At 35.2% G+C, this 19,920-nt stretch overlaps 1 long non-coding RNA gene across 2 annotated transcripts; it reads right to left on the reverse strand.

Moving 5' to 3' along the window:
• Nucleotides 1-7,457: 7,457 nt before the first annotated feature.
• LOC129526743 (uncharacterized) lies at nucleotides 7,458-19,383 on the reverse strand. Of its 2 annotated transcripts, none has more exons than XR_008671482.2 (3): nucleotides 19,014-19,383; nucleotides 17,983-18,076; nucleotides 7,458-7,712 (listed from the first exon to the last, which is right to left on the reverse strand). It is a non-coding gene; the product is annotated as an uncharacterized lncRNA (long non-coding RNA). The 2 variants fall into 2 exon arrangements; XR_008671481.2 differs by lacking the exon at nucleotides 7,458-7,712 and adding an exon at nucleotides 10,898-11,207.
• Nucleotides 19,384-19,920: the final 537 nt, after the last annotated feature.

Here is a 19,920-nt window from a genome sequence, read left to right on the forward strand (position 1 = left end):
AGGACATTATGAACATATGCTATTTGAGGGTCTTACAATTGGGCACCCATATTTTCAAAATACAGAATACCGTCTTGAATTTTATGATATTTTGCCATCTCTGTATTTGTACTATTTTGTATCATTTCACAATATTAAATATCATTTGTTTATAAAACAAAGACTACTCTGAATAACCCTACATTTCCAGTTTCAGGGTAAAATGTAGTTGAAAGAAAAGCTAAACCTTATAATAATTACTTTAAGGTGTAGCAGTGGTTTAGGTTGTTCCAGGAAAATAGTTATTCTCTTGAAGAGTAGCAGCTTCCAGAATGTTGAATGCAAGGGTAACCAAGCATAAAGCCTTTTATATCTGGTCTTATGAGCACTTGAGAAATGACACCAGTTGCTTTTGCAGTAAAGTCCTTTTTAAATAAATCAACTCTGAAGAAAATTGAGAGTCCTCAGTGCTATAGAGAGAATCTGTAAAAAATCTTGAAGCTCAGGGGCACTGGAATTCTTAAGTGTGAAATCCATTATTCTACCATGATTAAAGCAGTTCGTCACCAATTAGAGGAGCGTGTTCTTAGTTAATCAATGGAGGTTAAAGAGTTTTTTCTTTCTTTCTAGAATTAGTTTCCTAATTAATAAAAGTGAATTTTAAAATGGCCTTTTGAGGAACAGCTGCGTTATCTATTGTTTATGGAACAGCCTCACAGTCATGCTTGTTTTTTGGCATTGAGAGAGAAATGAGAGTAATTTGCATAAGTGGAATATTATTTGCTCTGTTGATTATTTTTCTCTCTTTTTCCTTTTCTGGGTACTGTTCATTTCTATTATTTTAATGATAAGTGACTTTCAGGCAGAAAACAACTGTCTGTTATTTTTTGACCTCACAAAACAGGCTAAAAATATGTTCATATAAAATTAGTATTATATTAGACTGCATTACATGAACAGCAATATGTTCTTTGAACAAGAGTCAAATTCATCCTAAATCTGTTTAAGACAAACAGATATAGGTTGAACATCCCTAATCCAGAAATCTGAAATTGGAAATGCTCCAAAATCCAAAACTTTTTGAGTATTGACATGATAATACAAATGGAAATTTCTATACTTGACCTTGTGTGATGGGTTGCAGTCAAAATGCAGTCCGACTTTTTTTGTCGCACAAAATTGCTTAAAATATTATACAAAATTACCTTCAGGCTATGTGTATAAGGTATACATGAAACATAAATAAATGTGTTTAGACTCAGGTCCAATCCCCAAGATATCTCATTATGTATATGCAAATAATCAAAAATCTGAAACACTTCTGTCCCCATGCATTTTGGATAAGAGACATTCGACCTTCAGTATATAGTCTTAACATGTAGACAGTTACATCTTCACTTGAAAATAGACGTTACAAAGTAGTTTTTAGCAGCAAACTACGATTTTTGAGGGACTTAGTGCCACAATTCTAAAACTACCTTTAAAAAATGGAAGTTTTAGGGACAGGTGTGGTGATTCACGCCTGGAATCCCAGCACTTTGGGAGGCTGAGGCAGGCAGATCACCTGAGGTCAGGAGTTTGAGACCAGCCTGGCCAACATAGTGAAACTCCATCTCTTCTAAAAGTACAAAAATTAGCCGGGTATGGTGGTGCACACCTGTAGCCCCAGGTACTCCGGAGGCTGAGGCAAGAGAATTGCTTGAACCTGGTAGGTGGAGGCTGCAGTGAGCCAAGATGGTGTCACTGCACTGCAGCCTGGTGACAGAGGGAGACTCTGTCTCAAAAAAAAAAAAAAAAGGAAGTTTTAGATATTATTTATCTAAAACTTAAAATGGATATTTCCTTGTGTTTCTTAAATATAATAACTACTCTCCTGAAAAGAAACAGATTTTCCTATCTGAATTTCAAGACTGTGCTGTTTATTTTTTTAATTCATGGCAATTTTTATGAGTTCAAAATTTATAAGTGGAAGTTCTAATTTCCAGCACCTCAAAATATGATCTTATTTGACCTTTATAGGGGCAAACAAGTTAAAGTGAAGTTCTTAGAGTAGGCCTTAATTTAATCTAACTAGTGTTCTTATAAAAAGGGGATATTAAGACCCAGAGAGATACATATGAAAGAAAGATAGTGTGAAGAGACATAGGCAGAAGACAGCTATTTCTAGGCAAGGAGAGAGGTCTGGAACAGATCCTTCCCTCAGGACTCAAGGAATGGAGCCAAACCTCCTGCCGACACCTTGGGGTTGGACTTCTATGCTTCAGAACTGTGAGAAAATGCATTATTATATAAGCTTCTGAGTTGTGATACTTTGTTATGGAAATCTTAAAATACTAATGAAGTAATATAGTTATTGCTAGGTGGTACGTTTTAAGGAAAATTCTAATACTGTCTTTTATTTATATGTTAATTATGCTGCAGTTTAGAAGTAAAGTGTAAGTGCTAAGAGTCTTGGGCTCCAATATCCAACCTGCCTATCCTCTAGCTATGAAACAATGGACACTTTCTATAACTTTCCTGTGCTGCAATTTCATCATTTATAAATAGAAATAATAGTAGTTCCTAACTTATAAAAGTGGTTGTGAGGATTAAAATAGATGAAAAATATAAAATGCTTATCCAAGTGCCTGGGTTCTAGTAAATTCTCCATAAACTTTAGTGGCCATAAAGGTGACAATTTACCAATACAAATTGCTTATCCAAGTGCCTGGGTTCTAGTAAATACTCCATAAACTTTAGTGGCCATAAAGGTGACAATTTACCAATACAAATTGTTATTGGAGTTTCATCTATCATGAACGGAGAACATAACTAGGAATCTGCTGGATTTCTAAAAATTAAGATTTGCAAATGTATCACAGCACATGGGGAAGACCTTACCATACTTCATGCTGTGTTATTGATTTCAACCAAAACTTTCTCAAAGCTTTCTTTATTGAATAACATATGTGCACTGTGGACTGTCCTACATGCTCTCAAGGACACAAAGATGCACCAGTCAGCCATCCTAATGATAAGATATTGCTGTTTAGTTAGAGAGATTGCCTGTGGATACATGTGGCTCTATTACAAAGGCTCGATTTCAAGAGAACAGCTGTCAAGATTGATTCTGACTTCTCTGCTTAGATCTGTACTCCACAGAGAAAGCATTCTTAAAACCTCTTACCACTGTGGTTAGATACTTTAGCAAGTCATTCATTTTTTAATGAAGTTATTAATTTACCACACCTTTATTTACAGCTTTATGTATGTCAGGTTTTGTGCTAGGCTCACCACTTGGACACATGGGATGAAAGAGCAAGAGAAGGAACTATGGAAAAATCAACTCCACTCAAGCAGATTGTGTATAATTTTCCTGTTTAATAACTATTAAAATATTAGCAGATAGAAAAGTGTCTCCTAGGTGCCCCTGGACAGAATTTGTCCTACTTGTTTATGTTCTCATGGAAGCTGTGTTTACCTGAGTCATTGCACTTAATCATCTTATATTATTATTGACTCATTAAAAAAAACTCTCTATTCTGCTGCATTCTCCAACATGTTTTGTTTTTTATATGCTTAGACCAGCATGGAAGCTGACATAAATCAAGTGCTTTATTAATAAGAGATTAAATTCATTATTCTAAAAGAGGGAGGAGGAGGAGGAGGTAAATAATCATGAAGGAGGACTTAGTATTCAGGCAGAACTTGCATAAGACGAGGGAATAGACAAGAGAATATGGTGGGGGAAAAAACTTCCAGGCAGATGGAAAATCAAGAGCTAAAGCACACATGTGGGGAAAGGAATATTTGCTGAAATTACAAACAAGTCAATTTGGCTAGGGTCTAGTATATATAAACGCAAATCAGGTAGCATTTAAAAAGGCAAATCCCATTTACATCATGAAGGCTCATAAATGCAAGGCTAGGGAATCTCGACCTTAATTGTTACAGCTGAGAAAACAACACTCCATGATTCTTCATTGCCTCTGGCGTAATCTGTCGACAGTGTATAATTTGGAAAAGACATGGGGGAGTTTCACTGGTATCCAGATATATTAACTCAAATTATTCTCTGGTTAATTCAACCCTGATATACTTTAATCCATTAATACAAATTTCTTTCTTAGTTGTTTTGATACATTATGAATATGCCATTTAGCTGAATGTATTATGTTTCATGTTTTAGATTATTTACTCTTAAATGAGCAGTTTAATGTACCTGCTGTGTCCAATAGATGCTAATAAATTTGATCTGCTTACATACATTGAAATATCTTGGAAAATATGAGATATATGTAATATCAAAAAGTGACGAGTAATAAAATTAGATCATAATATGTAATACTTAAATTGAGAATATTATTTGTTTTCCTAAACATACTCATCAAATACTTCATACAGGTCAAAGTAAAATGGAATCAGAAAGTGAAGCTTGAGCTAAAGCTACACGGTGCCACGATAACTTTAAGGAAAGGTAATATAGAAACCAAATCTACAGTTTAAGGTGATTCTGGGCACTTGGTTGAAAAATACGCCAACAATATACTGGTAAGAAAAAAAATCCTCTGAAACATCAAAATGCTGCATGATTCAGATACGTAAAAATAGATATATTATGTATGCCTATAGGGAATACATTTTTGATGGCTGTCATGGGAAAATACAATGCCTTCTCTGTAACACTTGTTTCAATATTGATAAATCTCAAAAACATAATGTTGCATGAAAAAAGATGCAAAATTATTCTTAAACTTGAAAGTCATTAAAATTAGTTTTAATAGGTCCCAAACAAAATGTTTATTATATATTGATACAGAGATCTGTAATAAAAGTATACACTTCTCCTTGGGAATGATATACCCTGACTTCAGAATCATAACTGTCTATGAGACGAATAGGAGAAATATTAAAAAAGGGTGCTGGGGATGTAGAGATATTGATGTTTATTTGTTTTTTAAAGCTAATATCTGTGTGTTATTAATACAAAACAAAATAAAATACTTAAAGCAAATGTGAGTCATTAGGGGAAACATCATTTTCAAGGCAAAACGCTGATCTTAACCTCTTGCCCCCAGAACATTTAAGGTGCCCACTTGCCTTAAATCAAAGACATCCCACCTAGCTTTTTTCAGAGGCAAATTCTTCCAGGTTACATGATATCTTTGCCTCCAGAATCAAAAGAAGCTGGACACTTTTATATCAAGAAGATAAAAGAGTAGGAAGGAAAGAATAAAGGGAAGAAATTTGGTTTTGCCTTTGGAGGCAATACATGGCCTGCATTTTAAAAGATGTGTGTGTGTGTGTGTGTGTGTGTGTTTGTGTTAGAAATGATTATCTCTATTAGTACTATATTACATTTTTATGATTTGTCATATTCTTCTATGTTATCTAATATTTCTAAAATGAGTGTGTATTACTTTTACAATCAGAAAAGAAAATACATTTTTAAACAGTTATAAGAAGATTAAATGTTAATGTAGAGAAAATAAAATGTTATGTAACCTATACACACTCTTAAAACTCAAAAAATAAAAATAAAAAAACAAACAATCCAATCTTAAAAATGGGTTAAAAATCCTGTACAGACACTTCACCAAAGAGATATATAGATTGCAAATAAGCAATACAAATTTACAAAGATATTTGACACTGTTTTTCATTAGGAAATTGCAAATTAAAATAAAAATGAGAGACTACTACGTACCTATTAAAATGGGCAAAATCCAAAGCACTAATAACACTAAGTGCTGGCAAGGATGTGAAGCACCAAGAATTCTCATTCATTGATGGTGAGAATTATAAAATAGTACAGCCGCTTTGAGAGACAGTTTAGCAGATTCTTACAAAACTAAGCATGATCTCACCATATGTATTAGCCCATTTTCACGTTGCTGATGAAGACATACCAAGACTGGGTAATTTATAAAGAAAGGGAGGTTTAATGGACTCACAGTTCATGTGGCTGGGGAGGCCTCACAATCATGGCAGAAGGCAAAAGGCACATCTTACATGGTGGCAGGCAAGAGAGAAATGAAAGCCAAGTGAAAGGATAAACCCCTTATAAAACCATGAGATCTCATGAGACTTATTCACTACCATGAGAACAGTATTGGGGAAACCACCCCCTGATTCAATTATCTCTCACTGGGTTCCTTTCACAACACATGGAGGTTATAGAAGCTACAATTCAAGATGAGATTTGGGTGGGGACACAGCCAAACCATATCACCATAATATAGAGAAATTGTGCTCTTTGATATTTACCAAAATGGGTTGAAATCTTATGTCCATACAAAAACCTACCCAGGAATGTTCGTAGCAGCTTTTTCATAATTGCTGAAACCTTAAAGTAATAAAGATGTTCTTCCGTAGGTAAATGAATGAATAAACCATGGTATATCCAGACAATGGAATATTACATACTGCTAAAATGAAATAAAATAAAATTGAAAAGATATGGAGGATACTTAAATGCACATTACTAAATGAAAGAAGGAAATCTGAAAAAGCTACATGCTGTAAGATTCCCACTATTTTTCATTCTGGAAAGGGCAAAACCATAGTGACAGTGAAAAGATCAGTGGTTGTTAGGGGTGAAGAGAAAAGGAGGGATGAACAGGCAGACCACAGAAAATTTTTAAGACAGTGAAACTATTCTGTCAGATACTGCAGTGGTAGATACAGGTCAGTTATACACTTGTCAAAACCCATAGAATGTAGAACGGCAAGAATGATCCTAGTGTAAACTATGGACTTTGGGTGATAAAGATGTGTCAATGCAGGTTCATCAATTGTAACTGACATACCTCACTGGTGTTTAAATAGTGGGGAATGCTGTAAGAGTGTGAGGGAAGAGAGTTTATAAGAACTTTCAGTACTTTCTGCTCAATTTTGCAGGGGAACTAAAACTGGTTTGAAAAATAAAGTCTAATAAAAATTAGGTAAAATATATTATTAGTGTCTTAAAAAATTATACAGTCCATACACATCACTACCTTTGTCCTTCCTCCTTTAGTGGAATAATTTTATTTTAAATTAGTTCAAATCAGTGAATGTTCATTAAGTTGCATGGATTTTGTTGGACTTGATTTCTATCATTTTGAAGCTGAGGCATATTCTCACTCTGTTCTATTAAATTTAATGCATTTTAAAGCCATGTTAATACATGAACTGTAATATAATGGTAAAAGTGACAGATCCCTCTCTTTGAAAAAGCTCACAATGTCATAGGAAAGACTGTAATGTACACAAGTAAGTTCCAGTATCATAGAGTTTGCACAGTAATAAAAGCTTTACCGTGTTCGATAGCTACTCCTTAATGGGCCAGTCAGGGTGAAAAAGGCTTCAGATAAATTTAAAATGTTAATATCGCAATGTCAGAGAATATCCTCTTAACAACCTCATTTCTGTATAATCTAACAGAACCAGAAGAGAGAGAACATTGTTCTCTTTCTACAAAGTAGCCAATTTGACAACACTGAAAGCTCAAATATCTATTTGTTTTAATTTAATATATTTTTATTTACTGATACATTTGGTAGAAGAACAGCTTAAAGAGGAAAGAAATATTTTTTCTCAAGTTAAATGGTGGGGTAGCCAAGGCTAGTTCAGAGAATCCTCAATGTTTTCAGTACCACAGGTTCCTTCTATCTTTCTTTGCATTTCAACATGCTTTATGTAGCTCCATTGATCAAGATCGGCTCCTGGTTACAACAAGGAGTCCTTGTAACTTCAACCATCATATCTCCTTCCTGGGTGACAGAAAAAGAATACAGTAGAGCCAAAAAGCTTTCTTTTTAAATAAGTTGTTTCTTTTTAAATAAGTTGTTTGTTGAAGTGTATCATTCATATATAAATAGTGCAAAAATCGAAGATACCACCTCAATTATTTTTTCCAAAATGAATTCATCTATGTAATCAACACTCAAGAAACAGAACAAGGCCAGGCGCGGTGGCTCACGGCTGTAATCCCAGCACTTTGGGAGGCCAAGGCAGGCAGATCACGAGGTCAGGAGATCGAGACCATTCTGGCTAACACGGTGAAACCCCATCTCTACTAAAAATACAAAAAATTAGCCGGGCGTGGTGGTGGGCGCCTATAGCCCCAGCTACTCGGGAGGCTGAGGCGGGAAAATGGCGTGAACCCAGAAGGCGGAGCTTGCAGTGAGCCGAGATCACGCCACTGTACTCTAGCCTGGGTGACAGAGCGAGACTCCATCTCAAAAAAAAAAAAAAAAAAAAAAAAACAGAACATTGCCAGCACCCAGAATACTCTCACGACCCTTCCCAGTCACCGAATCGCTATACTGCCTTCTCAAAGTACAAATTAATTGTACCTATTTTTTAAATTTAACTAAATAAAATGGTACAGTATATGCTCATTTGTGTCTTGCCTTTTGTATGCAACATTACAATTGTGCTTTCAGTCATGTTAATTAGTAGGATGTTACTTATTTCTTTGCCAATGTAAAATAGTATGTCCTTGTGTGCAGTAAAATTTTACCATTTTACTATTACTAGGCATTTAGGTAGTTTCCACTTCTAGGCTATTGCAAGAAATACAACTATGAAGATTTTTGTCCATGTCTCTTGTATATGCCTGCAAGTGGAAAACCCTGAGTCACTGGCGTATGTTAATCAATTTTCTCAAGAGGTTGTATCAATTCACATTTGAACCAGCAGTAATGAGATAATTTCAGTTGCTCCACATTCTTCTTAACACTTTGTATTTTCTACCTTTTATTTGTCTTTTGGTAGAGTTGTGATAATATTCTATCATGATTTTTAAATCATATTTCCTGATGATTAATAAGACTAAGCCACAATTTTATGTTAAAGAGTAATTAAAATACTCTTTTATAAAGTGACATCGTATTTTTACCATTTTTCGTTGTAGTATATGATTTTTCTTATTGATATGTAGGATGTTTAAAAATAAGCTCTATATGGGCCAGGCGCAGTGGCTCACGCTTGTAATCTCAGCACTTTGGGAGGCCCAGACCGGGAAGATCACGAGGTCAGGAGATCGAGACCATCCTAGCTAGCACGGTGAAACCTCATCTCTACTAAAAATGCAAAAAAAAAAAAAAAAAAAAAAAAAATTAGCCGGGCATGATGGCGGGTACCTGTATTCCCAGCTACTCGGGAGGCTGAGGCAGGAGAATGGCGTGAACCCAGGAGGCAGAGCTTGCAGTGAGCCTAGATCATGCCACTGCACTCCAGCCTGGGTGACAGAGCGAGACTCTGTCTCAAAAAAATAAATAATAAATAAATAAAAATAAATAAGCTCTATATGAGTCCTTGATGAGTTACTACATTGGGTATATGTATTGCAAATGCTTCACATTGTAAGTTACTTTTTATACTCTTAATTGCTTCTTTTAATAGGTAGAAATCCTTAAATCTGAATTTGTCTATTCATCATTTCTCCTTCATAGTTACTGTTAGTGCTACATAGTTACTCTTGGTTTATAAAATTTCTCTATCTCAAGGTCATGAATAGAATATTCCATCATATTTTTCTGGAATCTTTATTGTTTCATAAGCCATCAGAAATTAGTTTTTGTATACGATGTGATGTACAGTAAAAATGTATTTATTTCCACATAGATGTCCAATTGACCTAGCATCATTTATGGAAAATAGCATTTTTACTCACCAGACTGCAATGATACCTTTTCTATAAATCAGGTGACCCTATATGTTCAAACTACCATTTCAATCTCTTTTCAATTTTATCTGTATATTTATCTATTGTTACACATATTTCATATAGTCTCAATTATTGTAACTTTACAATAAATCTGGGAGTATAAATCCTTCAGTTTTATTTTTTTTATTTCAAAATTGATGTAGCTATTCCTGGCCCTTTGGATGTAAATTGTAGAATATGCTGTGCAATTTCTGCCAAAAGAAAATCTGATGTGATTTTTATTTAATTTATGAATTAAATTGGGGGAAACTAACATCTTTACAATAGTGATTTATGGTTCACTATTGTGAACCATGTTTGGAAAACCATGAACGTGATCTGTTTTATTTTGTCTTTTTTAGTTTATCTAAATAAAGTTATGTTTTAGTTTAGAAGACATGTTTTTTTATAGATTCATTTCTGCATATTTGATGTCTAAAATGTTGTTGTTGATATATAATAAATTTTAATATTTGTTGCTACTATAAATAAATGTAATTGATTTTCATATATTGACCTTGTACTCACTTACATTGTTAAGTCCATGCATTAATTCTAATACCTTGTGAATAGATATTTCAAAAAATTTTACATGCAAAATCATGTTATGTGTAAAACATATGTTTTGTTTCTTCCCTGAGATTCCACATCTATCTGAATGTTTTCCATATGGTGGGCATATTTATCATTTAGGAATGATACAGGCCATGAGAACCATAAACCACTTCTAACAGTGGCTTAAACATATAGAGAATTATTTTCTCACATAGTAGACAGTTTTTGCGTAGCTGCTGCCATTGGCTCAGTGGTTCAAAAGTCAGAGTCAGGCCATCAGTGGTACTCTAGGCCTGTTCTTAATGCTTTCAATATGGTTGAAGCAAACATATGCATCACTTAAGATATTAGAGAAGAGAATGAAGCCATCTATATATGGATCTTTATTTAAAAAAATCCCCAAAAATCTTAAACAAAATCCTTATGTCTTATTGGACAGAACTATGTAGCAAGAACATTCCTAGTTGTCAGAAAAATATAGATGAGTAATTTTATTTTTAAGTCCCAGTGAAGGAATAGATAGGGACAAAGTATTTGCAAATTACTTGTACATCAGCTAACAATTCCTGGCAGCTGAAGTTTGTTTTCTAATATTTTATTTTTGTTTTGGTGAAACTTTTTGATGATGACCAGACTTTGAAAATAGCTATTAAATAACTTGCTCACTATCATACATCATTACAGTACTTCTTTTAAATTAATCATGAGTTATTTTTATCATATTATGCAATGTTGGTCAGATTTTTCCCATTCCATGTTCTCCTTGTAGAGTTATATTAAATTACAACGAGAAATGCATCATTGTGGAGAATCAGTATAGTTGAAAGTTAAGATTCTGCAATCATGAAGAGGGCTGTATGTGAGTCTTTGAATCACGTATTGTTTCTGTGATATTCAGCAAGTTATTGCATCTTTCTCAGCCTCAGTTTCCTCTAGGCATCCTGCTCTATATTTTACGAGATTTTTGTAGCTACCACATGTAAAACAGTCAGCATACTTCCTGGAAATGGTAAACATAAAAAATTAATAAATATTGTAAATATCATTATGATTATTTTATAACAATTGCATTAGGCCTCCAGAAAAATTATTATTTTTCTGAAATAAGGCAATGCATAAAAAATACAAAGAAATATAGTAAAAACAAGTCACTGATCAAAGGAAAATAAAATACTAACAATAAACAATTATATCTTTTCTATAATTTTAAATAAGCAAATATTTAAGGCATTTAAGTGGCATAACTGGAGAGTCAGAATGTTGGCTGAAAGTAAAAGCAAAGCAATCAACAAAGTCATGTGAATTTCTATACATTTGGCTACATCTCTCTCTCTCTGTCTCTCTCCCTTTTAGTTCTTTCGATATAACTGTAACACAAATTTAGGTAAAATAGCAATGAGGGGGTATGAGAATCTTATTAAAGCTATGCACACTCATTGCATAAAAGTATATACATATGTATAAACACATTTTGGTGTGTAACTTTAGAGATTTTGATGTGTGTACACCCAGACACACACACACACTTTGGTGTGTAATTTTGAAGATTTTTTTCTGTCTTGTGGAATCTAGAGGTGCCATGGATGGAAGAACAAAGCCTGTGAGTTGAATACATCCTCTTTTAGGCCATGTTCTTGCCTCTAGAAAAAAAAAATGTGCTACTGCTATTTCTGTCCATTGGCATTGTTTACTAACTGAAATGAAACAAATACTCTGAAGCCTATGACAAAGCACACAAATATGAAAGCATTTCATAGGTAATCAGTGAGAAGGAACATCATTCCAAGGAATCTGAAAACCTAATTCTTCTGACATTTTATGCATGGCATTTATTTTCTCTCCTCACTACTCACTCATATTCTAGCTTCCTGTACCAAACTATTGACAGAAAGGAGAAAATATCTCTTTCCTAGAAATTATATTTTTGTGTGACTATCCTCTATAATTCCCTCCCTGTCTGTAAACTGTACATTCTAGGCCATGAAATATTCAACAAACACCATGGTGATGCCTTTTCTTCTAGACACCTCTATTTTACAAAACAGATTGTTTACAACTGTGCTCCCCTTCTGGCTAATGGGCACCCTGGGGAAATGTTGTTGGCTTTGAGACTCACCACATATTTCCAACAAATAACAATCCTAAAGCCAATAAAATCTGATAGCAGCAAATATTATTCAGTGATCTCTGAATGGAATAGGCTCATATTTCTCTTCCCCTTGGGGTATGAAGGAAAAGGACATATTGGGATGTGTGAACTGCAGCCGCATATAAGCAAATGATTTCAAAAAGCAGTGGAGCATTTCATGTTCTTTGGAGTCAAATGGGAGTCCTACCCTGTCAAGCTTAGTTGCAGTGGTAACGGGTTTCTCTTTGGGGACCACAATATACATTCATTTGCTTCCCATTTGCTTTGCTGATACAGCAGCCGTACCCCGGCAGGTGCTGCCGGGGACTGCCAGAGCGATGAAAGCAGATATAAATTACACCATTCTATTGGGTTCTCAGACCAATAGCAAGAATTAATGTTGCCCCATGAAGATCAAAGTGCTTCCTAGGAACCTGGGGAAACCAATACATCACTGATGGTGCCAGCTAGGATTCTGTTTGAAAACAAAGCTTAATGAGCAGCAAGATGAGAAAAGGTAGGGAAGAAAACTGCTAATAAAAAAATCAGAAGTGTTCTGGATACTGGGGTTTAAGTATTTTAACCATGCTGCTCTTTTCATATTAAGATAGATGTATATTCAGTTCACTGTCATTTTAAAAAATTTAAACATATATTTACTGTGCACCTACTGTGTGCCACACACTAGGGAAAACATATACAGAACATAGTTTCTGACATCTAAAGCTTAGAATCTAATGTGGGAAAAAAGGAGTAAATAATTATTCCCAAAAATGATGTATTTGGTGATAGGTTAAACACAGAATGCTGTGAAAGCAACAAGAGCGGCACTTATCACAACCTCAGGGAAGTTGACAGAGGAGACCTAGACCCAGGACAGGTGGCCGCTAAGTCAAATTCTAGAAGATAAGCAGAGAGAAGCCAGAAAAATTATGGGGAGATGAGGGGAATGATGAAAACTTACAAAAGCTATTATTTTGTTTAAATTGGCAGAGTACACAAAATAATTGTGTGGTAAAGGAAAAATAGAAAAAAAAAGGATCATCCAAGAATGCCTTAATTGTGGTATAAAGTCTAAAATAAGGACCCAGTATATGTGTTCTTTAATATCTGGGGAAAACCAAGATGCACTCAAATGTCCTAGCCCAAGTGCATCTCGCCATTGTGGTCTCATGGACAAGGTGTCATAGCCATACCACCTTCTTTATCATGGAGACCAAGAACAGTGCTTGCTTACATCCGTGTAGAAGATTTCAGTTTCTTATCAACCCACAAAACTATTCAAACAAGCCAATCACATCTTCCTGTGGGAACCAAGGTTTACCCTACCCTCCTAATACTATAAAGCCTAACTCCCATAGCCCCTGCTTATTCACCTATTTCCCAACAGCAATCCATTCGTGGTCCTGCATAGCATGGTGACTCATCATCCCCCAAGATGTGAGTGTATGTCACTAATAAGCTACCATGGACCTCATCTGTCCAGTGTTGTATGTAGTGTACTCAACCATCTTCATAACTCTAGGGCAGGAATTCTTCTTCCACCAATGAGGTGAAGAGGATATTAATAAACACTACCTTGGGCAACAAGGTGTTATTATTTCCATTGTTGTACAAGAGAATGTTCAAGGACAAATAGGTTTATTGTTTGTTTATTTGTTTGGTGAAAGTGAAGGTGGGGGTTGATGAGGAAACTAGAAATTTAGTTTAAGCACATAGCAGTGGTTAAGCTTGTAGAAAATAAGAAAGTGGATGCAATTTGCTTATATGAATGTGGAGAAGAGAGAAAAAGAAGACAGCATGCAGTTGCACGTGAAAACATTTGCAGGTTGCTGGATTGGAAATGAAGAAAGTTGCTGTATAGCAAGTTCTACTTTCTACTTGAGGTTTAGAACAAGGGATCTGATATGGTTTGGCTGTGTCCCCACCCAAATCTCATGTTGACGTGTAGCTCCCATAATCTCCACATGTTGTGGGAGGGTCCCGGTGGGATGTAATTGAGTCATGGGGGTGGGCCTTTCCCATGCTGTTCTTCTGATAGTGAATAAGTCTCAAAGATCTGAATGTTTCATAAAGGGGAGTTCCCCCACACACGCTCCCTTGCCTGCCTCTATATAAGACGTGACTTTGCTCCTCATTCACCTTCCACCATGACTGTGAGGGCCCCCGAGCCATGTGGAACTGTGAGTCAATTAAATCTTTTTCAGTTATAAGTTACCCAGTCTCAGGTGTGTTTTTATTAGCAGCATGAGAACAGACAAATACAGGATCCCTGAGAATGATGGAGGATCTAGTTAGACAGGAAATCTGAGGAACATACAGCAAGTTGAAAATGGCTAAATAACTATGGCGAAGAATAAAAACATGTATCTCCTAGGGCAGCTGAGTTGCCACCACCAAAATATTTTATTCTTTTTTATTTAAAGTGGATGTAGATTACTCACACTATGTATAAAGTCACAATCCTAGCTTCAGAATCTTTGTAGGATAAATGAGAAGGATGCTAAGGAACTTGATGAAAATAGCTCAGACCAAGACTTTTGGAATTGTGTATGCTAATACATATGTGTATGTGTCTATATGCTGATTTTGATATTGCTCTGATGTATAGCAGTTTATTGTTAATTTGTAAAAGATTCTTGATTTAAATGCTTTGTGGGTGTATGTTATCTTGTATGATATGGTTAGGCTTTGTGTCCCTACCCAAAGGGACAAATCTCATCTTGAATTGTAATTCCCAGGTGTTGAGGGAGGAACCTGGTAGAAGGTGATTGGATCATGGGGGAAGTTTCTACCATGCTATTCTCATGGGTGAGTGAGTTCTCAGGAGATCTGATTGTTTTATGTGTTTGGCAAATTCCTCCTTCCCTCACTCTTCTCTCTCCTGCCACCATGTGAGGAAGGTCATTGCTTCCTCTTCACCTTCCACCATGATTATAAGTTTCCTGAGACCTCCCAGCCGTGTGGAACTGAGTCAAACCTCTTTCCTTCATAAATTACCCAGTCTTGGGTATTTCTTTATAGCAGTGTGAAAATGGACTAATACATTGCTTTTTTCTAAAGGCAATCCCTGGAAAAAAAATGCTTGGAGATAAGAATTGAGTATCAGAAGAAGAATAAGGAAAAAGAAGGAAATAGGTGCTTTCTTGAAATGTAGAAAGTGTCTATTAAAAAATAAGATGAGAAATGATAAGATTAATAATGGTAAAAAAGCCTTGATATGGAGAAAAAAATGTTAAAAGTGATGTAAAGCAAAGAGACATGCTTCATGATTTTAAATGTTTTCTCTTAAAGTTTTTCTTTGTTGCTGTGGAAAGAAAAGTTGCTTTTTATGTTCATTTATAATGATATCCCATTTATCTGCACATAACCGAAAGGTTAAGGACACATTTCCAATTTAAATACAAAGAAACAACCAAACAAAAACAAACCTAAAACCTAAGCAAATTGGCAAGAAAAATAACAATAAAACTGATTCAAAAAAATCCTGAACATTATGTGTCAGGTGTTGTGGGTTGAATTATGTTTCCCCTAAAAGAAGCTGTGTATGTTAAAGACCTAAACCCTGAGACCTGTGAATGTGATCTTATTTGCAAATAGGGCTTTTTCAGATACCGTCAAGGTGAGATGAGTTCATAGTGTATTAGAATAAGACCTTTTCCATGATTTGAACTCTAAAAACAGAAAGGAAATTTACACACAGAAAAAACATAGAGAAAATACCACATGACAGTAGAGGTAGAGATTTGGGTGATATGTCTGCAAGAATTTTTGGCATCTACCAGAAGCTAAGAAGAGGGAAGGAGAAATGCTTCCCTTGAGGCTTCAGAGAGTACAGCCCTGAGACTCCTTGGTTTCCAAATGCTATCCCAGAGAACTGTGAGAGGATACATTTGTTTTGTTTTAAGCCAACCAGTTATAACAGCCCTAGGAAACCAGTGCATTGGTGAAACATTCAAAAAGGCTTTCAGAAAGCCCAGCAGTGACATGAGACAAGCCTCTTTTCTGAGTTGCTTATTTGTTAAACCAGATGCTCTTGCTTTCTGAATCATTCTATTTTTGCTGAGGTTTTCATCACCAAAGACCTCACCATTCCTTTTTGTTTTAGAAATGCCTCACTTCCAAATTCTATAATCAGAGCACTCCAGGATTAGGCCAGCATACAAATCATTTCTACAGATTCAGAAACGTGTGTGTGTCTAGACTTAAAAGGGCCTTTATAAAGAATGAGCTCAGGTCCTCAGAAAACTTTTCCATCCAAACAATTTACTCAGCCTCAATTCAACACATCTCAGTTTGTAGGTTTTCTGCATTCCTTCCCCATTGTTTCACATTTCTGTATAGTGTCTACACAGGAAAAAGGGAAAATTGACAGACAAAAAATGGAGAAAGGAAGAAAGAGAGGAATAGGAAAGGTGGGAGAAAGGGAAGGGAGAAGAATTTTCTTCAAAAAATTAATGGACAGCTTTGGCCGAAATCAAATGCTTGTTTTGATCAATTTACATCAGTAAAACCACAATAGCTATCCTTATAGAACTAGAAGATGATGGAGAATAAAGGTGGGGTGTGAGGCAAATAACATTTTAACTTCTTATGCACCTCAGTACGTCTTTTTAAAAAAAAATTGCTGTTAAAAGACATAAAATGACAATGAAAGAGCTACTTTCAATGCAGGTATCCTTTGAGTTCTGAGCAGTAGTTTAGCAAGAATATCACAACCTCAAAGTATTTCCTTGAATTCAAAAGTATGAGTTCAAATATTTAAAATAACCCCCTCCATTTTATTCCCATAAAGTCCTGGCTGTGTATAACCCATGTATTCAACTCTATCAACCCAAACCTGGAAAATGGTATGAACAATAAAGTAATGAAAAGTGCCCAAGTCTTTCAACAGATGAATGCTGCAAAATACAACATTCAGTGAGTATCTATTATATTATTACATCCTGGATTAATAAGAATGTGTGCCCTCTGCAAGAAGATGAGATGTAAAAGAGATTTTGAAAATCTTCCATTTTATTCAGCGATCTCCTCATATTATTTGTGTTCTTATTCATGTTTCTTCTCTCCTTTCACTCAATCAAGCTTCCTATTTTAATGACATGATAATTTTTAAATGACATATCATAAATTCCTAAGGATGCAACATTTCCCCAAGAATGCAGGTGGATTATTCTGTTGTCACTTTAGTTTGGATGAATATCTAGAGGATCCATATATCATTGACCATAATTGCAAGCTAAATTGTTGATACAAAGCTAAAACTTCTTTGAAACATTAGGCTGAATTTAATCTAGTTCTTCCTACTCAGCTCCTTGACCCCTACTGGGAGATATGTCTGCTTTGTAAAATGAGCCTAAATTTATGAATCATCCACTTGACAATCATGTAAATTAATGACACTTGATAAATATGCCTTTTGCAATTGCAATGATGACTAAACTGTGTATTTTGTTAACTGCACCATTTATAGCTCACTGATTTTGGATTGAACACAAGTTTATTTGTTCTATAAATGTTTTCAATGCCATTTCTCTGTCTTTGAGTTTAAAATAACTTTATCTATCCAGGGGACTTCTTTATTGAACACTTTTTAAAACCCTCATCAAATATCATCTCATCAAATTTTAATACAATTTATGTTTACTGCTCAGTGAAGACACAGCCAGATAAATTAGAACAAGAAGTCCTTCAGCTACATCCAGCTTCTGATTAGTTGGATATAACTCCAATTTGTCTCCCTAGAGAATAAGCAACACAATAATAGCTGAAACACCACTCTAGGAAACTGATGCCCTATTTATCTACCCTCCTGTTAAATAGCTTTTATTTCCCTGGAGTCAACTTTAACCAATCTACTTTGACATCTGCTCCCCGGTTATATCCTAATACCTATGTCATCCCCTCTCAGTCATCAAATTGCTTAGGTTCCAGGTTGATAGGATTTCTTTCCGTCCCACTCCTGCCATTATCCTGAGATTTTTCCATCCCTGATGATAACACATACAGCTGCCTAGCCTCACCTGTTCCATAGGAGTCTCAACAAATGGCCTCCACTTCTAATCTTTTCCAACCCTTTCCCCATAGTGGCTAATGGCTTCTCCATCTCTAAAATCTTAACTTTGTTCTTTGACTACAATCGCTAATATTCCACTTCATCACTCACATTAAATTTTTTTATATCAATAATTCTGGTACTTTACTTGACCACATTTTGATTGGTATCACCCTTTTTTGTCACTGGGACAATAATTTACTGTGAGATAGCCTTGTCTAACATTTAATCATCTGAATCTTTTACCAACTCCACCAAATTCTGAATTTCATTGATTCTCTCTTTCTCAAAATTTCTGATCTTCAAGAGATCCTAAAATTTAACTTTCTCTCTCTCACACATCGAAAACCAGTTGAGAAAAAAGTATATTTTTGTATGGATTGGCATCATAGAACAAGTTTCTTTTCTATCTGTTTCTTCACTGTCATCTGTCAATAGCTTTACGTGGTCCTGGTCAACACTTCCAGTCTTCTAAGAAGGTAGATTTTTGTCAAAGTCTTCAGAACTCTCACTCTAAAACCTAGTACATTAATAAGAAATTTATCTGTGAGAAGTTGTGAAGACATCATGTGTATATAACCTCAGTTTCCTGTCCTTACACCTACATTCTCATCTGCAATCACCTTAATGTTCTCTTTCTCTAAGATCTTGATAGGAACCACCATCGTCTGTTTTCCTTTATCACCTTCTTCTTTTTGTTTGATTTTTTTTTTCTGACCATATCCTTTCCTTTGGCCTCTTCTTTTTGTTTGATTTTTCTTTCTGATCACAATAGCATGTTCCTATCCCTTGAATAAACGTAGGAAATCATCATTGAATACCATGCATTCCTATGTGGACTACTACTTATCTTTAAAATGAAGATTCTTAAAAATTTAAGTCACTCTTGGTTTCAGTACTTCTTGGACTTTATCCTCTCCAAAGACCTGTTGGAATATGCTTTTTTGTCATCCCTACCGCTTCCTGGAAAGCAATAATGTGTCAGTCACAAATGGTTTTAAAGCTCCCAAAACTGACAGATTCATGTGACACTTCCACATTCTTTGGCATAATTGACATTCTATGTCTCCTCAACATTCTGTTTGTTCTTCAACAGGAGGCTTTTTTGAGTTTGCTTCTGTGTTAATAACTATTACCTTTTATATGTTTGTAGGATGTTCTATTTCTATTCCCCAACTTCATGTGGTTGACTTTAGGTTCTGAACAAGGTTCTGTTGTCTATTCATATGCACATTAATCCCCTTAGACACTTTGAATGCCTTCTGACAAACATCTCACCTTTGCTCCAGATCCTTATATCCAACTACCTACTGCATGTCTTTGCTTGGGGATGTACACCTCAGTCAAAACTTTACGATCTCCCTAAATTATTTGCACCTTCCACTCCACCACATTAAAAAAAAAAAGGCAAACAAACAAAAAAACTTCCACCATCTATATTCCATATGAAAATGTTTGATGTAATCACATAATTGCCATGTTAACCTTGGTGGTAGTATCCTAAGAAAGATCCACCTCTATGGTGGGAGA

The sequence above is a fragment of the Gorilla gorilla genome, chromosome 15 (assembly GCF_029281585.2).
Source record: "Gorilla gorilla gorilla isolate KB3781 chromosome 15, NHGRI_mGorGor1-v2.1_pri, whole genome shotgun sequence".
In the NCBI taxonomy this organism is placed as follows: Eukaryota; Metazoa; Chordata; class Mammalia; order Primates; family Hominidae; genus Gorilla; species Gorilla gorilla.